Source organism: Gossypium arboreum, chromosome 2, assembly GCF_025698485.1.
Source record: "Gossypium arboreum isolate Shixiya-1 chromosome 2, ASM2569848v2, whole genome shotgun sequence".
Taxonomy (NCBI): Eukaryota; Viridiplantae; Streptophyta; class Magnoliopsida; order Malvales; family Malvaceae; genus Gossypium; species Gossypium arboreum.
In genome coordinates, this window is record NC_069071.1 from 84,693,383 (window position 1) to 84,714,351 (window position 20,969).

The following is a 20,969-nucleotide window of genomic DNA, read 5'->3' on the forward strand; positions in this document are numbered from 1 at the left end:
TTAAATTTGAGACAGCGAAGATGGTTAGAATTATTGAAAGATTACGAGCTTGTGATTGACTACCATCCGGGGAAAGCGAATGTGGTTGTTGATGCCTTGAATAGAAATTCGTTGCTTGCTTTGAGAGCTATGAATACTCAGTTGATGGTGTCGGACGATGGTTCGATTCTAGCAGAGTTGAGAGGAAGACCAATGTTTTAACAAGAGATTTGTGAAGCTCAGAAAAGTGACAAAGATTTGCAAGCCAAGAGGAAGCAATGTGAGGCTGATACAGGATCAGATTTCAGAATCGGTTCTGATGGTTGCTTGATGTTTAAAGATCGGATTTGTGTACCAAAAAATGATGAATTGATTTAAAAGATGTTGTATGAAGCACATAGTGGTTGTTTGTCAATTCACCTGGGCAGTACAAAAATGTATAATGACTTGAAGAAAATGTATTGGTGGAACGGAATGAAAAGAGATATCTCCGAGTTTGTTTCGAAATGTTTAATTTGTCAACAAGTGAAAGCTGAACACCAAGTGCCTTCGGGACTACTTCAACCTATCATGGTTCCCGAATGGAAATGGGATCGAATTACTATGGATTTTGTATTAGGGTTTCCATTTACTCCGAGGAAGAAAGATGCCATCTGGGTAATAGTTGACAGATTAACTAAATTGGCTCATTTTATTCCGATGCGTATTGATTATTCTCTTAATAAGTTGGCTGAATTGTATATTAGTGAGATTGTTAGACTTCACGGAATACCTTTGTTGATCATTTCAGATAGAGATCCGAGATTTACATCGCGGTTTTGGTAAAAGTTACAAGAGGCATTAGGTACGGAGTTAAATTTCAGCACTTCTTTCCATCCACAGACTGATTGAAAATCAAAGAGAGTAATTCAGATTCTTGAAGACATGCTCAGATGTTGTGTATTGGAATTCAAAGGTAGTTGGGAAAGATACTTACCGTTGGTAGAATTTGCCTACAATAATAGTTATCAGATGTAACACCCCGAACCCGAGACCATCGCCGGTGTCGGACACGAGGGGTTAACAAGCCAAGTTCACATGTTTTGCCCACCAATTTGACATTTCCAGTCAGGCTGGAAAACTGCGTCACTGTCGCCTTAAAATCATATCTCGAGTTTCAAAACTCGAAACTGGTTTCGTAAATTTTCCTGAATTTAGACTCATATATCCATCCATGGATTTATTTCTAGAATTTTTGTCGGGCCAATTGGTACAGTTTATTAGTTAAAGTCACCCATGTTACAGGGATCAACTGCTCTGACCTTCGCGCGTTATAACTTGAATATCTATCTGTACAGGGCTTTAACACTGGTGCCGTTTGTTTCTAATGAAACTAGACTCAAAATGGAATCTGTACATATAAGGCATGACTCCTAATTCTTTCTGGATAATTTATAGTAAATTTTAAAGTTGCGACAGGGGACCCAGAAACCGTTCTGGCCCTGTCTCACAATAGCCTTAATATCTCTTAACATGTAACTCCTATGACCATTTCGTTTCTTCCATATGAAAATAGACTCATCAAGGTTCATTTACATAGCTTAGTCACTATTTAATACCATTCCTACAAATTTTGGTGATTTTTCACATTCACGTCACTGCAGCTGGCAGCATCTGTTTTTAAGGTAGGTCTTACCTATTTGGTAGTCTCCATGAACCAACTAGTCTTGCCATACATAGGTTCATATATGATTATTTTAACCATGCCAATGGCTGATCATGTGACCAACATTCCCATTTCCAATCCATAGCCACATCATGACACCAAATATATACATACAAACCACAAATAGTCTAAGTTCATGCTTCCTTTTTGAGCCATTTTCGCATGGCCGCATATATATACATCACAACATATTTAACCAACAAGGGGTAGACCTATACATGCCATCTCAAGTTCAACCAAAAATTTATACCAAAATGGAGGCTTGATAGTGTGGATGACTTCGACTTCAACGATCCCAAATCCGATTGCTTGAGCGAAATCTAGAAAAGCGAGAGCCAAAGCAACGGGTAAGCATTTTTATGCTTAGTAAGTCTCAAGGAATATAATCAACTCTAATTACAGCAATACATTCACATAGCCAAATGCATCATTTCATTAATACACATTCTTACTTCACACTTCATCATTATATAATTTCACAAAGTATCAATCAATTCAATAACTGAAATTCATTAGTCGATTGAGCGAATGTTGCTCAAACATGTCGACTTTCCAATGCACATATAAACGTACCTCATTCTTTGGGCTTTTTGAGTGTACTCATTGAATTTATTACAGCAACCAACACTCACCTCCAGCCCAAGATTCTTCGGAATATAACCGAATATAACCATGTGCACATATATATGAATGGGCAAAGTCTTACTGGATGCTAAGGTTTCACATATATATGAATGAGTAGAACCAGGGTCAATCAAAGCAATCACATTTGTATTGAAAAGAGTGAAAGTACCTGTAATAGCATCCGGAGAGGCAGCATCCTCAGCGCTTGCAGATGGCATAAGTCCTAGCAGAGCACGAGCCTCGAGATCTGATGGTAGCATCTCTAGATCCTCTCGACCGCCATCGACATTGCCCATATTTCTAGGTGGCCTACCTCGAGCAAATGGTAGCACCCGGGTTTGCACTCGACTTACATTCTGCTCATGCATCCTCGGGCAATCCTTCATAAAGTGGTCGGCCGATCCACACTTATAGCAGGAGCGATCACGAAACCAACAGCTCCCGAATGCCATTTGCCACAATGTGGACACTCCGCCTCTCTCGGCGATCATTTCCACCACCGCGATCGAGGTGACTCGTGTGGTCACAGGGGTCGATCGCGTCCTCGTCTAGAAAAGCCCAAACGCCTAGACCGGCTCACATCATCTCGAAATCTCTTCGATGCTTGTTGAAGAGACTTTCCGAGGACCTCTTCGAATTCTCCAGTTCCCACATCAGCTTTTGTTTCTCCTTTCTAAGCTCTTGACTTTACAAGTTCGCTCAACAAGTACTACGAACTCTCGTATCTCGAGGATGCCAACAAACATCCTTATATCATCATTCAGCCCATCCTCGCTGCGTTTACATAATAGCTTCGGACGAAATGCATTCTCGCGTCTCGGCTAAGCCTCACAAATTTTCGTTCAGAAGTCGTAATCGACATCGAACCTTGCTTAAGATCAAGGAATTCCCTCCGCTTTTGGTCGATGAATCTCTGACTGATATACTTTTTTCGGAACTCGGTTTGAAAGAATTCCCAAGTCACTTGCTCTCTAGGCACCACAGAAGTCAGAGTACTCCACCAATAGTAGGCGGACTCGCGTAGCAAGGAGATGGTACACTTTAAGCACTCATCGGGTGTACAGGATAGCTCATCAAGCACCCGGATAGTGTTATCTAACCAAAATTCAGCTCGCTCGGCATCATCATCATCCGTAGCCTTAAATTCAGTGGCCCCATGTTTTCGAATCCTATCGACTGGGGGCTTACTTGACCTTATTTGGTCAGTCACCGGAGGTATTGTAGGTCTTGGGGTTGCATTTGTCGGGAATGGAGGTTGTGGAACAACCGTGTTGGTTCGAATGTATTGATTAAACCATTCGCTCATCACACAATAAAAGGCTTGCCTAGCCTCGTCATTAGGATTGCTGGCCATAGGTTGAGAGTCCATGGCGCTGTCCCTTGCTTGGGAGCAGGCGCCACACTCTCCACATCATCAGCTATCGCTCGGTTGGGATCGGATCCATTGCTATAAACAAAACAAAGTCAAATTGTCGTAAATCACCACACTATCGATTCATCATTTAATGGCATGTATAGCTAGACCCCAAACACATCACAAAGAGTCCTAAAATCGACTAAACCGTGGCTCGATACCAATAAAATTGTAACACCCCGAACCCGAGACCATCGCCGGTGTCGGACACGAGGGGTTAACAAGCCAAGTTCACTTGTTTTGCCCATCCATTTGACATTTCCAGTCAGGCTGGAAAACTGCGTCACTGTCGCCTTAAAAATCATATCTCGAGTTTCAAAACTCGGAAACTGGTTTCGTAAATTTTCCCTGAATTTAGACTCATATATCCATCCATGGATTTATTTCTAGAATTTTTGGTCAGGCCAATTGGTACAGTTTATTAGTTAAAGTCACCCATGTTACAGGGATCGACTGCTCTGACCTTCGCGTGGTATAACTTGAATATCTCTCTGTACAGGGCTTTAATGCTCCTGTCGTTTCTTTCTAAAGAAACTATACTCAAAATGGAATCTGTACATATATGGTATGTCTCCTAATTATTTTTGAATAATTTATAGTGAATTTTTAAAGTTGCGACAGGGAACCCAGAAACCATTCTGGCCCTGTCTCACAATAGCTTTAATATCTCTTAACATGTAACTCCTATGACCATTTCGTTTCTTCCATATGAAAATAGACTCATCAAGGTTCATTTACATAACTTATTCACTATTTAAGTCCATTCCTACGAATTTTGGTGATTTTTCACATTCACGTCACTGCAGCTGGCAGCATCTGTTTTTAAGGTAGGTCTTACCTATTTGGTAGTCTCCATGAACCAACTAGTCTTGCCATACCTAGCTTCATATATGATCATTTTAACCATGCCAATGGCTGATCATATGACCAACATTCCCATTTCCAAGCCATAGCCACATCATGACACCAAATATATACATACAAACCACAATTAGTCTAAGTTCATGCTTCCTTTTTCGAGCCATTTTCGCATGGCCGTACATATATACATCACAACATATTTAACCAACATGGGGTAGTCCTATACATGCCATTTCAAGTTCAACCAAAAATTTATACCAAAATGGAGGCTTGATAGTGTGGATGACTTCGACTTCAACGATCCCAAATCCGATTGCTTCGAATAAATCTAGAAAACCGAGAGCCAAAGCAACGGGTAAGCATTTTTTTATGCTTAGTAAGTCTCAAGGAATATAATCAACTCTAATTACAGCAATACATTCACATAGCCAAATGCATCATTTCATTAATACACATTCTTACTTCACACTTCATCATTATATAATTTCACAAAATATCAATCAATTCAATAACTGAAATTCATTAGTCGATTGAGCGAATGTTGCTCAAACATGTCGACTTTCCAATGCACATATAACGCACCTTATCCTTTGGGCTTTTCGAGTGTACTAATTGAATTCATTACAGCAACCAACACTCACCTCCAGCCCAAGATTCTTCGAATATAACCAGATATAATCACGTGCACAAATGCCTTGGTCTTAGCCCGGATAGAATAACTCGCATACGAATGCCTTCGGGTCTTAGCCCGGATATAGCCACTAGCACAATTGCCTTCGGGTCTTAACCCGGATATAATTTCCAGCATAATTGTCTTCGGGGCTTAGCCCGGATATCATTCAATTTCTCATGTACACATACATCAATAATCATTGGACATACATATTTCATTTTCGTTACTAAGGCTCAAACGTAAATATAATCACAAGCATATTCGCCGGGACTTAGCCCGGGTAGAATTCAAATGCTCATACATACATAATCAATAATCAATACACATCCATACTTTATTTCACATAATTCAAGTAGGGTCACTTCTTGAGGACTTACCTCGGATGTTGTCGAACGGCTTTTTGGCTATTCGATCACCTTTTCCTTCCCTTGTCCAATTGTGGCCCTCTTAGCTCTTGAGCTAATTCAAACAAATTCAATTTATTAAAACCTCATTGTGCTCGCTTATGGCGAATATGACAAGGAGTTTAAATGGTCATATGGCCACTCTTTAGCTTGAATACACAATGGTCATGCACATTTTATACTACATCAAGCAATTCAATACAATTTATTTGAGCATCAAGGAAAGGCTAAGGCCTTCAATAGGCTACCCAAGGCCGAATATTCATGTACATGTTGAGGCCAATTTTGCACTTAATACCTCACAAAAACAGCATGCATTTTACTAGTTAATGCTTTGCACATTGTGGCCCAAAACTTATAATATAGCATCAAGCACTTATATGTGTGCTAGGTCAATTGTGCTTGCAATTTCACAAGCATTCTTCCACATCTTCTTCTTTAAACCAATATATTCATCACTTACTTCATAGCCAAAACATCATGTGTAAACATATATATACAATATGAGCATGGCCGAATTTCAAGATGTCCATAGCCATCCAAAAATACAAATTTTAACTAACATGCAAGAGGCATGAACCATGTTCAAGGATGCATCATGGCGAATATGAAAATCATGCTCCATTCAACTTCAATCATGGTTAAACACAAAAGAAAACTCAAAATCTTACTCAAGAGTAGACAATCCATCATTGCATGCATCATCCTCAAGCTTCACACTTAGCATGCAATGGCTTTATCACCATAACAACTTTGGCCAAATACCATTTCCATGGCATAACAAAGATTTGAGCCATGGCTAACATGCACATCAAGTTAGCAACCAAAACATGCATGAAACTCCTAACACAACCTCATACATACCTTAATCTTGATGCCAATTTAGCCAAATCACCTTCTAGATCTCTTCTAAACCAAGCATGAAGCAAAAATCCTCTTTCTTCCCTTATGATTTTCGGCCAAAAAGGATGAGAAAGGATGAACACAACAAAATTTTTTCTTCCTCTTTCTCAACTCACGGCAAGGGGGGATTACCACACTCACACACATTTTTTTTTCATTTTTTATCACCCATACACCTTTGTTTATTATTTCACCCTAATGCACCAACAAAACATGTTTCATGACATGTTTAGCCCATCCTCCCTTGTCATGGCCGCCACCACCTATAAAAGGGGAATTTGACATGCAAGTCCTTTATTTTGCATGCATGCTTTAATTAGTCATCACACATTACCCCATCATACTTTCAAAGTTCACTACTAGGTCCTTTCTAGTGAAATTCACCTTTATAACACTAAACCAATCATCAAAATGTCATACATGAATACACACATATTATAGGCATCAAATAAATTTTAAATTATTTTTATGCCTCGGTTTTGTGGTCCCGAGACCACCTTCCAACTAGGGTCAATTTTGGGCTGTCACAACTCTCCCCCACTTAAGAAATTTTCGTCCCCGAAAATCTTACCGTAAATAGGCTTGGATATCGCTCTTTCATAGAGTTCTCGGTCTCCCAAGTAGCTTCTTCTATCCCGTGCTTGAGCCATAACACTTTCACTAGCGGAACTCGCTTGTTTCGCAACTCTTTCACTTCTCGTGATAGGATACGAATCGGTTCTTCCTCATAACTCATATTAGCTTGAATTTCAATTTCGATGGACTAATCACGTGCGATGGATCGGATCTATAGCGTCAAGCATCAAACGTGAAAGACATCGTGAACCTTTTGAGTTCGGGGGCAAAATCAAACGATATGCCACCGGACCGACTCGCCTCGATATCTCATATGGCCCAATGAACCTCGGGCTCAACTTGCCCTTACTACGAACTCGAGTATCTTTTTCCAAGGCGATACCTTGAGAAACACTTTATCGCCCACCGATACTCGATATCCTTACGCTTCAGATCCGCGACGACTTACGGCGATCGGAGGCTATCTTCAGACTTTCACGGATTACTTTCACTTTCTGCTCAAGATCCCTAATCAAATCCACCGAAAATCTTGCTTTCACGAACTCACCAAAACAATGGTGTACGGCATTTACGATCGTATAAGGCCTCGTAGGGTGCCATCTTAATACTTGATTGAAAGCTATTGTTGTAAGCTTAATTCAATCAACGGCAAATACCGCTCCCATGAACCACTAAACTCGAGGACGCAACATCTTAACATATCCTCAAGTATCCGAATTATCCGCCGGATTGACCATCGGTTTGGGGGTGAAAGGCGGTCTGAAATGCAACTTGGTACCCAAAGCTTCTTGCAACTTTTTCCAAAATCGCGAGGTAAATCTCGGATCTCTATCCGACACGATGGAAATAGGCACCCCGTAATCTCACAACTGAGAAACGACAATTCCGCTTAATTTGTCCATTGAAAAATCCGACGACGGGACAAAGTGGGCCGACTTAGTCAATCGATCTACCACGACCCAAACCGCATCCTTCTTACTTGTCGACAATGGCAATCCGGATACAAAGTCCATTGTGACTCGATCCCATTTCCACTCGGGCATCGTGATTGGTCAAGTAACTCAAGGCACCGATGTTCCACTTTCACTTGTTGACATATTAAACATCTCAAACAAAGTCGGAGATGTCTCGCTTCATACCATGCCACCAAAACCGACGCTTCAAATCATTGTACATCTTCGTACTCCGGGTGGATTGCCATTCGCTACAATGGGCTTCATTTAGAATTATCGAAATGAGTTCAATTCTTTGGGACACAGACGACCTTTGAACCTCAAACAATCGTCATCGCCGATTTGAAACTCCGAGTCCTTGTTCGAACACACGCAGCCCGCTTTGCAACTAACTCGTCGTCGACTTTCTCGAGCTTCTCGAATTTGGTGTGTCAATAATGGTTTGGCTTTCAATTCAGCCACTAACACACCGTCGGATCGGACAGATAAGTGCACATTCATCGCAGAAGTGAATAACGATTTACGACTCAAGGCATCCGCAACCACATTCGCCTTTCCCGTGATAGTCAATGATCACTCATAATCCTTTAACACTCGAGCCAACGCCTTTGTCGCAGATTTAAGTCTCTTTGGGTCATCAAATATTTGAGACTTTTGTGATCCGAGTATACATGGCACATTTCACCAAATAAGTAATGTCGCCAAATCTTTAAGGCGTAATACGATGGCGGCCAATTCGAGATCATGAGTCGGATAATTTTTCTCATGTGGCTTTAATTGCCTCGACGATAGGCCACAACTCGACCTTCTTGCATTAATACGCAACCTAACCCAAGTAGAGAGCGTCGCTATAGATGACAAACTCCTTCGGACTCGGGTTGCACTAGAATTGGGGCTTCATCAAATAAGTTTTCATTGATCGAAACTTTTTGGCATTTCTCCGTCCATTCGAACTTAACATCCTTTTGGAGTAGCTTCGTTATCGGCGTGGCTTGTGACACCCCGAATGTGACCCTAGTCGGAGAGTGGTTTCGGGACCACGAAACCGAGTCACAAGAATAATTAAGTGTTATATTCCGTACTTATTGTATGTGGAATTGGTATGCGTAAATATTTCGTGTCTCGATTTTTATTAATTAGGTGCTAATTTATAAGAAAGGACTTAGTAGTGAACTTTGAAAGTACGATAGGGAAATATGTGATGACTAATTAAAGCATGCATGCAAAATAATGGACTTGCATGTCAAATTCCCCTTTTACGAGTAATGGCCGCCATGACAAAGAATATGGGTTAAACATGTCATGAAACATGTTTTGTTGGGCATTAGGGAGAAATAGTAAACAAATAAGCATGGGTAAGAAAGGAATGAAAAAAATGTGTGTGAGAGAGTGGCATACCCCATTGTCAGTGCAACCAAGAAGAGAAAAAAAAAAAAAATTTGTTCATGCTTGCTCTCTCCTTTTGGCCGAAAATACTAAGAGGAAGAAGGGATTTTGCTTCATTTCCTTTGTTTAGAAGAGATCTAGAAGGTGATTTGGCTAAATTTGCATCAAGATTAAGGTATGTATGAGGTTGTGTTGGGAGTTTCATGCATGTTTTGGTTGCTAACTTGATGTGCATGTTAGCCATGGCTCAAATCTTTGGTATGCCATGGAAATGGTATTTGGCCAAAGTTGTTATAGTGATAAAGCCATTGCATGCTAAGTGTGAAGCTTGATGATGATGCATGCAATGATGGATTTTCTACTCATGAGTAAGATTTTGAGTTTTCTTTGTTTTATCATGATTAAAGTTGAAAAGGAGCATGATTGTCATACTTGGCCATGATGCATTCTTGAGCATGATTCATGCTTCTTGCATGTTAGTTAAAAGTTTGTGTTTTGATGGCTATGGACACCTTGAAAATTCGCCATGCTCATATATGCATATATATGATTGCACATTATGTTTGGTTATGAGCTAAGTGATGAATATATTGATTTAAAGAAGAAAATGTGGAAGAATGCTTGTGAAATTGCAAGCACAATTCGCCTAGCACACACATAAGTGCTTGATGCTATATTATAAGTTTTAATACAATGTGCAAAGCATCAATTAGTAGATTGCATGCTGTTTTTGTGAGGTATTATGCAAAATTGACCTCAACATGTACATGAATATTCGGCCTTGGGTAGCCTATTGAAGGCCTTAGCATTTCCTTGATGCTCAAATAAATTGTATTGAATTGCTTGATGTAGTATAAAATGTGCATGACCATTGTGTATTCAAGCTAAAGAGTGGCCATATGACCATTTAAAATCCTTGTCATATTCGCCATAAGCAAGCACAATGAGGTTTTAATAAATTGAATTTGTTTGAATTAGCTCAAGAGCTAAGAGGGCCACAATTGGACAAGGGAAGGAAAAGGTGATCGAATAGCCAAAAAGCCGCTCGACAACATCCGAGGTAAGTCCTCAAGAAGTGACCTTACTTGAATTATGTGAGATGAAATATGGATGTGTATGATTATTGATTATGTGTGTATGAGTAATTGAATTCCACCCGCTAAGTCCTCAAGGCTAATATGCTAATGATATTAATTGTGTTTGAGCCTTAGTAACGAAAATGAAATATGTATGTCCAATGATTATTGATGTATGTGCATGAGAAATTGAATGATATCTGGCTAAGCCCAAGACAATTATGTTGAAATTATATCCGGTTAAGACCAAGGCAATTGTGCTAGTGGCTATATCCGGCTAAGGCCCAAGGCATTCGTATGAAGTTATTCTATCCTGCTAAGACCAAGGCATTTGTGCACGTGATTATATCCGTTATATTCAAGAATCTTGGGCTGGAGGTGAGTGTTGGTTGCTAAAATGAATTTAATTAGTACACTTGACAGCCCAAAGGATAAGGTACGTTATATGTGCATTGAAAGTCGACGTGTTTGAGCAACATTCGCCAATCGACTAATGAATTTCAGTTATTGAATTGATTGATGCTTTGTAACTTATATAATGATGAAGTATGAAGTAAGAATGTGTATTAATGAAATGATGCATTTGGCTACGTGAATGTATTGCTGTAAATCATAGTTCATTATATTCCTTGAGACTTACTAAGCATAAAAATGCTTACCCCGCTGTTTTGGCTCTTAGTTTTCTAGATTTCGCCGAGGCAATCGGATTTGGGATCGTTGAAGTCAAGTCATCCACACTATCAAGCCTCCATTTTGGTATAAATTTTGGTTGAACTTGAGATGGCATGTATAGGACTACCCCTTGTTTGTTAAATATGTTGTAATGTAAGTATGTATGGCCGCAAGTAAAATGGCTCAAAAGGGAAGCATGAACTTAGACTAATTGTGGGTTGTATGTATATATTTTGTGTCATGATGTGGCTATGGCTTGAAATGGGAATGTTGGTCATATGATCAGCCATTGGCATGGTTAAAATGATCATACATGAACCTATGTATGGTAAGGCTAGTTGAATCATGGAGACCACCAAATAGGTAAGTCCTATCTTAAAACAGATGCTGCCAGCTGCAGTGGCATGAATGTGAAAAATCACCAAAATTCATAGGAATGGAATTAGATAGTAAATAAGCTATGTAAATGAACCTTGATGAGTCTATTTTCATATGGAAGAAACGAAACGGTCATAGGAGTTACAGGTTAAGAGATATTAAAGTTATTGTGAGACAGGGCCAGAATGGTTTCTGGGTTCCTGTCGCAACTTTAAAATTCACTATAAATTATTCAAAAATAATTAGGAGATATACCTTATATGTACAGATTCCATTTTGAGTCTAGTTTCATTAGAAACAAACGACACCAGCATTAAAGCCCTGTGTTGAGAGATATTCAAGTTATACTGCGCGAAGGTCAGAGCAGTCGATCCCTGTAACAGGGGTAACTTTAACTAATAAACTGTACCAATTGGCCTGACCAAAAATCCTAGAAATAAATCCATGGATGTATATATGAGTATAAATTCAGGGAAAATTTACGAAACCAGTTTCCGAGTTTTGAAACTCGAGATATGATTTTTAAGGCGACAGTGACGCAGTTTTCCAGCCTGACTGGAAATGTCAATTTGGTGGGCAAAAACATGTGAACTTGGTTTGTTAACCCTGTCCGATACCCGCGATGGTCTCGGGTTTGGGGTGTTACAATTTTATTGGTATCAGAGCCACGGTTTAGTCGATTCTAGGACTACCGTGATGTGTTTGGGGTCTAGCTATACATGCCATTAAATGATGAATCGATAGTGTGATGAATTCGACAATTTGACTTCATGTTTGTTTGTAGCAATGGATCCCGATCCCAACCGAAGCGATAGCTGATGATGATGGAGAGAGGTGGCGCCGCTCCGCCAAGAAGGGACAGCACCGCGGACTCTCAACCTATGGCCAGTAATCCTAATGATGAGGCTAGGCAAGCCTTTTATAGTGTGATGAACGAATGGTTTAATCAATACATTCAACCAACACTACTGCTCCACCACCTCCATTCCCGATTTAATGCAACCTCAAGACCTACAATACCTCCGGTGGATCGACCTAATAAGGTCGTAAGCCCCCAATGATAGGATTCAAAACATGGGGCCACCGAATTTAAGGCTACGGATGATGATGATGCCGAAGCGAGCTGAATTATGGTTAGATAACACTATCCGGTGCTTGATGAGCTATCCTCAGACACCCGATGAGTGCTTAAAGTGTACCATCTCCTTGTTACGCGAGTCCGCCTACTATTGGTGGAGTACTGACTGTGGTGCCTAGAGAGCAAGTGACTTGGGAATTCTTTTCTAACCGAGTTCAAAAAGTATATCACCGAGATTCATCGACCAAAAGCGAGGGAGTTCTTGATCTTAAGCAAGGTTCTATGTCCGCTATCGACTACGAACTTAAAGTTTGTGAGGCTTAGCCAGACGCGCGAGAATGCATTTCGTCCGGCTATTATGTGCAAACGCTCGAGGATGGGCTGAATGATGATATAAGGATGTTTGTTGGCATTCTCGAGATACGAGAGTTCGAGTACTTGTTGAGCGAGCTTGTAAAGTCAAGAGCTTAGAAAGGAGAGAAAAAGCTGATGTGGGATTGAGAATTCGAAGAGGTCTCGGAAAGTCTCTTCAACAAGCATCAAGAGATTTCGAGATGATGCGAGCCGGTCTAGAGGCGCTTTCGGCTTTTCTAGACGAGGACGCGATCGACCCTCGTGACCACATGAGTCACCTCGATCACGGTGGCGGAAATGATCGCCGAGAGAGGGCGGAGTGTCCACATTGTGGCAAATGGCATTCGGGAGCTGTTGGTTTCGTGATCGCCCCGCTATAAGTGTGGATCGCCGACCATTTTATGAAGGATTGCCCGAGGATGCATGAATGTAATGCAAGTCGAGTGCAAACCCGGTGCTACCATCGCCGAGGTAGACCACCCAGAAATATGGGCAATGTCAAGGCGGTCGAGAGGATCTAGAGATGCTACCATCGATTCGAGGCTCGTGTTCGCTAGGACTTATGCCATACGCCGCACGCCGAGGATGTCGCCTCTCCGCATGTTATTACCGTACTTTCACTCTTTTCAATACAAATGTAATTGCTTTGATTGACCCCGGTTCTACTCATTCATATATATGTGAAACCTTAGCATCCAAAGAAGACTTTGCCCATTGAGTCTCATCGAGTTTGTAATTCGTGTCAAACCCTTGGGTCATTACGCGCTTGTTAACAAAGTGTGCAAGAAAAGTCCCCTAGTGTTCCGAGGTTCTTGTTTTCCGCGGACTTGATGCTTTTGCCGCTCGATGAGTTCGATGTTATTCTTGGTTTGGATTGGTTGACCATGCATGATGCGGTTGTAAATTGCAAGAGCAAGACTATCGATTTGAGGTGCGCGAATAATGAAATAATTCGGGTTGAGTCCACGGACTTAAAAGGGTTGCCACCGTGATATCGCCGATGTTGGCCCGTAAATATGTAAGAAAAGGGTGCGGCGCACTTTGCGACGTGTTCGATGACAAGGAATCGAGAAGAAACCCGAATCTGCGCTCCGTGGTTTGTGAATACCGGATGTTTTCCCAAGAATTGCCGGGTTTACCACCTGCTCGGAAATAGAATTTGGCATCGAATTGGTGCCGGTACCACTCCAATTTCGATAGCTCGCATCGTATGGCACCAACGGAATTAAAGGAGTTGAAAGCTCGCTTGCAAGAATTGGTGGATAGAGGTTTTGCTCGCCGAGTTTTTCGCCTTGGGCCGTGTTGTTCGTGAAGAAGAAGGATGGAACCATGCGATTGCAGATCGACTATCGCCGCCTTAACAAAGCGACGATAAAGAACAAATATCCGCTGCCACGTATTGATGACTTGTTCGATCAATCAAGGGAGCCTCGGTGTTCTCGAAAATAGATTTGAGATCGCTACTAATCAACTGCGAATCCGAGATTCGTGACGCGCCCAAGACCGCTTCGTAATCTAGATATGGTCACTATGAGTTCCTAGTGATGCCGCTTGGGCTCACTAATGCCCTCGCGGTATTTATGGATTTAATGAATCGGATCTTTAGACCATATTTGGATCGATTCGTAGTCGTGTTCATTGATGACATCTTGGTCTATTCAAGAAATGAGACCGAACATGTTGAACACCCGCGTTAGTGCCGCAAAATTTACGGACAAGCAATTATATGCTAAGTTCAAGAAGTGTGAGTTCGTTAAGAGAGGTTAGCTTGGGTCATGTGGTATCTCAGACGGTATTCGAGTTAATTCAATAAAATTTCAGCCATACTTAATTGGAAGCCTCCAGAAATATTAATGAGGTTCGAGCTTTTGGGGCTTGCTTGCTATTACCGACGATTTGTAAAAGGCTTTCAACGATAGCCACGCCGATGACGGTTACTCCAAAAGGATGTTAAGTTCGAATGGACGGAGAAATGCCAAAAAGCTTCGATCAACTCGAAAACTTGTTTGATCAAGCCCCAATTCTAGTGCAACCCGAGTCCCAAGAAGGAGTTTGTTATCTATAGCGACGCTCTCTACTTGGGTTAGGTTATGATAATGCAAGAAGGTCGAAGTTGTGGCCTGCGCGCCGAGGCAATTAAAGCCACATGAGAAAAATTATCCGACTCATGATCTCGAGTTGGTCGCCATCGATTCGCTTTAAAGATTTGGCGACATTACTTATTTGGTGAAAGGTGCCATGTATACTCGGATCACAAAAGTCTCAAATATTTGATGACCCAAAGAGACTTAAATCTGCGACAAAGACGTTGGCTCGAGCTGTTAAAGGATTATGAGTGATCATTGACTATCACCCGAAAGGCGAATGTGGTTATGATGCCTTGAGTCGTAAATCGTTATTCACTTTACGAGCGATGAATGTGCACTTGTTCCGTCCGATCCGACAAAGGTGTTAGTGGCTGAATTGAAAGCCAAACCACTATTGACACACCAAATTCGAGAAGCTCGTAAAGTCGACGACGAGTTGGTTGCAAAACGGGCGTGTGTTCCAACAAGGACTCGGAGTTTCAAATCGACGATGACGATTGTTTGAGGTTCAAAAGTCGTCTGTGTGTCCCAAGGAATTGAACTCATTTCGATAATTTCAATGAAGCCCATTGTAGCCAAATGGCAATCCACCCGGAGTACGAAGATGTACAATGATTTGAAACGCCGATTTTGGTGGCATGGTATGAAGCGAGACATCTCCGACTTTGTTTCAAGATGTTTAATATGTCAACAAGTGAAAGCGAACATCGTGCCTTCAGATTACTTCACCAATCACGATACCCGAGTGGAAATGGGATCGAGTCACAATGGACTTTGTATCCGGACCGCCATTGTCGCAAGTAAGAAGGATGCGGTTTGGGTCGTGGTAGATCGATTGACTAAGTCGCCCACTTTGTCCCCCAGACGCACGGATTTTTCAATGGACAAATTAGCGGAATTGTACGCTTCTCGATTGTGAAATTACACGGGTGCCTATTTCTATCGTGGTCGGATAGAGATCCGAGATTTACCTCGCGGTTTTGGAAAAAGTTGCAAGAAGCTTTGGGTACCAAGTTGCATTTCAGACCGCTTTTCACCCCCAAACCGATGGTCAATCCGAAGGGTAATTCAGATACTTGAGGATATGTTAAGATGTTGCGTCCTCGAGTTTAGTGGTTCATGGGAACGGTATTTGCCGTTGATTGAATTCGCCACAACAACAAATTTTCAATCGAGTATTAAGATGGCACCTTACGAGGCTTTGTACGGCGTAAATGCCGTACACCATTGTTTTGGACCGAGCTTGGTGAAAGCAAGATTTTCGGTGGATTTGATTAGGGATGCTGAATGAAGTGAAAGTAATCCGTGAAAGTTTGAAGATAGCCTTCGATCGTAAGTCGTGCAGCGGATATGAAGCGTAAGGATATCGAGTATCGTGGGTGATAAAGTGTTCCTCAAGGTATCGCTTGGAAAAAGATACTCGTGTTCGGCCGTAAGGGCAAGTTGAGCCCGAGGTTCATTGGGCCATATGAGATATCGAGCGAGTCGGTCCAAAGGGCATATCGCTTGATTTTGCCCCGAACTCAAAAGGTTCACGATGTCTTCCACATTTCGATGCTTCGACGTTATAGATCCGATCCATCGCACGTGATTAGTCCATCGAAATTGAAATTCAAGCTAATATGAGTTATGAGGAAGAACCAATTCAGATCCTATCACGAGAAGTGAAAGAGTTGCGAAACAAGTGGGTTCCGCTTAGTGAAAGTGTTATGGCTCAAGCACGGATAGAAGAAGCTACTTGGGAGACCGAGAACTCTATGAGAGAGCGATATCCAACCTATTTACTGTAAGCTTTTCTGGGACGAAAATCTCTTGAGTGGGGGAGAGTTGTGACACCTTTAATGTGACCCTAGTCTGAGAGTGGTTTGGGACCAATAAACCGAGTCACAAGAATAATTAAGTGTTATATTCCGTACTTATTGTATGTGGAATTGGTATGCGTAAATATTTCGTGTCTCGATTTTTATTAATTAGGTGCTAATTTATAAGAAAGGACTTAGTAGTGAACTTTGAAAGTACGATAGGAAATATGTGATGACTAATTAAAGCATGCATGCAAAATAATGGACTTGCATGTCAAATTTCTTTTACAAGTAATGGCCGGCCATGACAAAGAATATGGGTTAAACATGTCATGAAACATGTTTTGTTGGGCATTAGGAGAAATAGTAAACAAATAAGCATGGGTAAGAAAAGAATGAAAAAAATGTGTGAGAGAGTGGCATACCCCATTGTCGTGTAAACCAAGAAGAGAAAAACAAAAAAAAATTTGTTCATGCTTGCTCTCTCCTTTGGCCGAAAATACTAAGAGGAAGAAGGGATTTTGCTTCATTTTTGTTTAGAAGAGATCTAGAAGGTGATTTGGCTAAATTTGCATCAAGATTAAGGTATGTATGAGGTTGTGTTGGGAGTTTCATGCATGTTTTGGTTGCTAACTTGATGTGCATGTTAGCCATGGCTCAAATCTTTGGTATGCCATGGAAATGGTATTTGGCCAAAGTTGTTATAGTGATAAAGCCATTGCATGCTAAGTGTGAAGCTTGATGATGATGCATGCAATGATGGATTTTCTACTCATGAGTAAGATTTTGAGTTTTCTTTGTTTTATCATGATTAAAGTTGAAAAGGAGCATGATTGTCATACTTGGCCATGATGCATTCTTGAGTATGATTCATGCTTCTTGCATGTTAGTTAAAAGTTTGTGTTTTGATGGCTATGGACACCTTGAAAATTCGCCATGCTCATATATGCATATATATGATTGCACATTATGTTTGGTTATGAGCTAAGTGATGAATATATTGATTTAAAGAAGAAAATGTGGAAGAATGCTTGTGAAATTGCAAGCACAATTCGCCTAGCACACACATAAGTGCTTGATGCTATATTATAAGTTTTTAAATACAATGTGCAAAGCATCAATTAGTAGATTGCATGCTGTTTTTGTGAGGTATTATGCAAAATTGACCTCAACATGTACATGAATATTCGGCCTTGGGTAGCCTATTGAAGGCCTTAGCATTTCCTTGATGCTCAAATAAATTGTATTGAATTGCTTGATGTAGTATAAAATGTGCATGACCATTGTGTATTCAAGCTAAAGAGTGGCCATATGACCATTTAAAATCCTTGTCATATTCGCCATAAGCAAGCACAATGAGGTTTTAATAAATTGAATTTGTTTGAATTAGCTCAAGAGCTAAGAGGGCCACAATTGGACAAGGGAAGGAAAAGGTGATCGAATAGCGAAAAAAGCCGCTCGACAACATCCGAGGTAAGTCCTCAAAAGTGACCTTACTTGAATTATGTGAGATGAAATATGGATGTATGATTATTGATTATGTGTGTATGAGTAATTGAATTCCACCCGGCTAAGTCCCAAGGCTTAATATGCTAATGATATTAATTGTGTTTGAGCCTTAGTAACGAAAATGAAATATGTATGTCCAATGATTATTGATGTATGTGTGCATGAGAAATTGAATGATATCGGCTAAGCCCAAGACAATTATGTTGAAATTATATCCGGTTAAGACCAAGGCAATTGTGCTAGTGGCTATATCCGGCTAAGGCTCAAGGCATTCGTATGAAGTTATTCTATCCTGCTAAGACCAAGGCATTTGTGCACGTGATTATATCCGGTTATATTCAAGAATCTTGGGCTGGAGGTGAGTGTTGGTTGCTAAAATGAATTTAATTAGTACACTTGACAGCCCAAAGGATAAGGTACGTTATATGTGCATTGAAAGTCGACGTGTTTGAGCAACATTCGCTCAATCGACTAATGAATTTCAGTTATTGAATTGATTGATGCTTATGTAACTTATATAATGATGAAGTATGAAGTAAGAATGTGTATTAATGAAATGATGCATTTGGCTACGTGAATGTATTGCTGTAAATCATAGTTCATTATATTCCTTGAGACTTACTAAGCATAAAAATGCTTACCCCGCTGTTTTGGCTCTTAGTTTTCTAGATTTCGCCGAGGCAATCGGATTTGGGATCGTTGAAGTCAAGTCATCCACACTATCAAGCCTCCATTTTGGTATAAATTTTGGTTGAACTTGAGATGGCATGTATAGGACTACCCTTGTTTGTTAAATATGTTGTAATGTAAGTATGTACGGCCGCATGTAAATGGCTCTAAAAGGAAGCATGAACTTAGACTAATTGTGGGTTGTATGTATATATTTTGTGTCATGATGTGGCTATGGCTTGAAATGGGAATGTTGGTCATATGATCAGCCATTGGCATGGTTAAAATGATCATACATGAACCTATGTATGGTAAGGCTAGTTGAATCATGGAGACCACCAAATAGGTAAGTCCTATCTTAAAACAGATGCTGCCAGCTGCAGTGGCATGAATGTGAAAAATCACCAAAATTCATAGGAATGGAATTAGATAGTAAATAAGCTATGTAAATGAACCTTGATGAGTCTATTTTCATATGGAAGAAACGAAACGGTCATAGGAGTTACAGGTTAAGAGATATTAAAGTTATTGTGAGACAGGGCCAGAATGGTTTCTGGGTTCCCTGTCGCAACTTTAAAATTCACTATAAATTATCCAAAAGAATTAGGAGATATACCTTATATGTACAGATTCCATTTTGAGTCTAGTTTCATTAGAAACAAACGACACCAGCATTAAAGCCCTGTGTTGAGAGATATTCAAGTTATACTGCGCGAAGGTCAGAGCAGTCGATCCCTGTAACAGGGGTAACTTTAACTAATAAACTGTACCAATTGGCCTGACCAAAATCCTAGAAATAAATCCATGGATGTATATATGAGTCTAAATTCAGGAAAATTTACGAAACCAGTTTCCGAGTTTTGAAACTCGAGATATGATTTTTAAGGCTTAGTAGTGACGCAGTTTTCCAGCCTGACTGGAAATGTCAAATTGGTGGGCAAAACATGTGAACTTGGTTTGTTAACCCTGTCCGGACATCGGCGATGGTCTCGGTTTGGGGTGTTACATGGCTATCGTTGAGAAGCCTTTTACAAATCGTCGGTAATAACCGGAAGCCCAAAAAGCTCCGAACCTCAGAATATTTTCGAGGCTTCCAATTAAGTATGGCTGAAATTTTATTCTGTCGACTCGAATACCCGATGCAGATACCACATAACCCAAGAAGCTAACCTCTTAACCGTAACTCACACTTGCTGAACTTAGCATATAATTGCTTATCCCGTAAAATTTGCAGCACTAACCGCAGTGTTCAAGATGTTCGGTCTCATTTCTTGAATAGACCAGATGTCATCAATGAACACGACTACGAATCGATCCAAATATGGTCTAAAGATCCGATTCATTAAATCCATAAATATCGTAGGGCATTAGTGAGCCCAAACGGCATCACTAGGAACTCATAGTGACCATATCTCGCTCAAGGCAGTCTTGGGTACGTCCAATCTCGGATTCGCAATTGATAATAGCCCGATCTCAAATCTATTTTCGAGAACACCGAGGTCCCTTCGCTTGATCGAACAAGTCATCAATACGTGGCAACGGATATTTGTTCTTTATCGCCGCTTATTAAGTCGACGATAGTCGATGCACGTACCGCATGGTTCCATCCTTCTTCTTCACGAACAATACCGGGCGCACTCTGGCGTAAAAACTCAAAGCAGCAAAACCTCTATCCACCAATTCTTGCAACCGAAGCTTAACTCCTTTAATTCGTTGGTGCCATACGATACGGAGCTATCAAAATTGGAGTGGTACCTGTACCAATTCGATGCCAAATTCTATTTCCTAACAGTGGTAAACCCGCAATTCTTCGGGAAAACATCCGGTATTCACAAACCACGGCACAGATTCGGGTTTTTTTTCGAT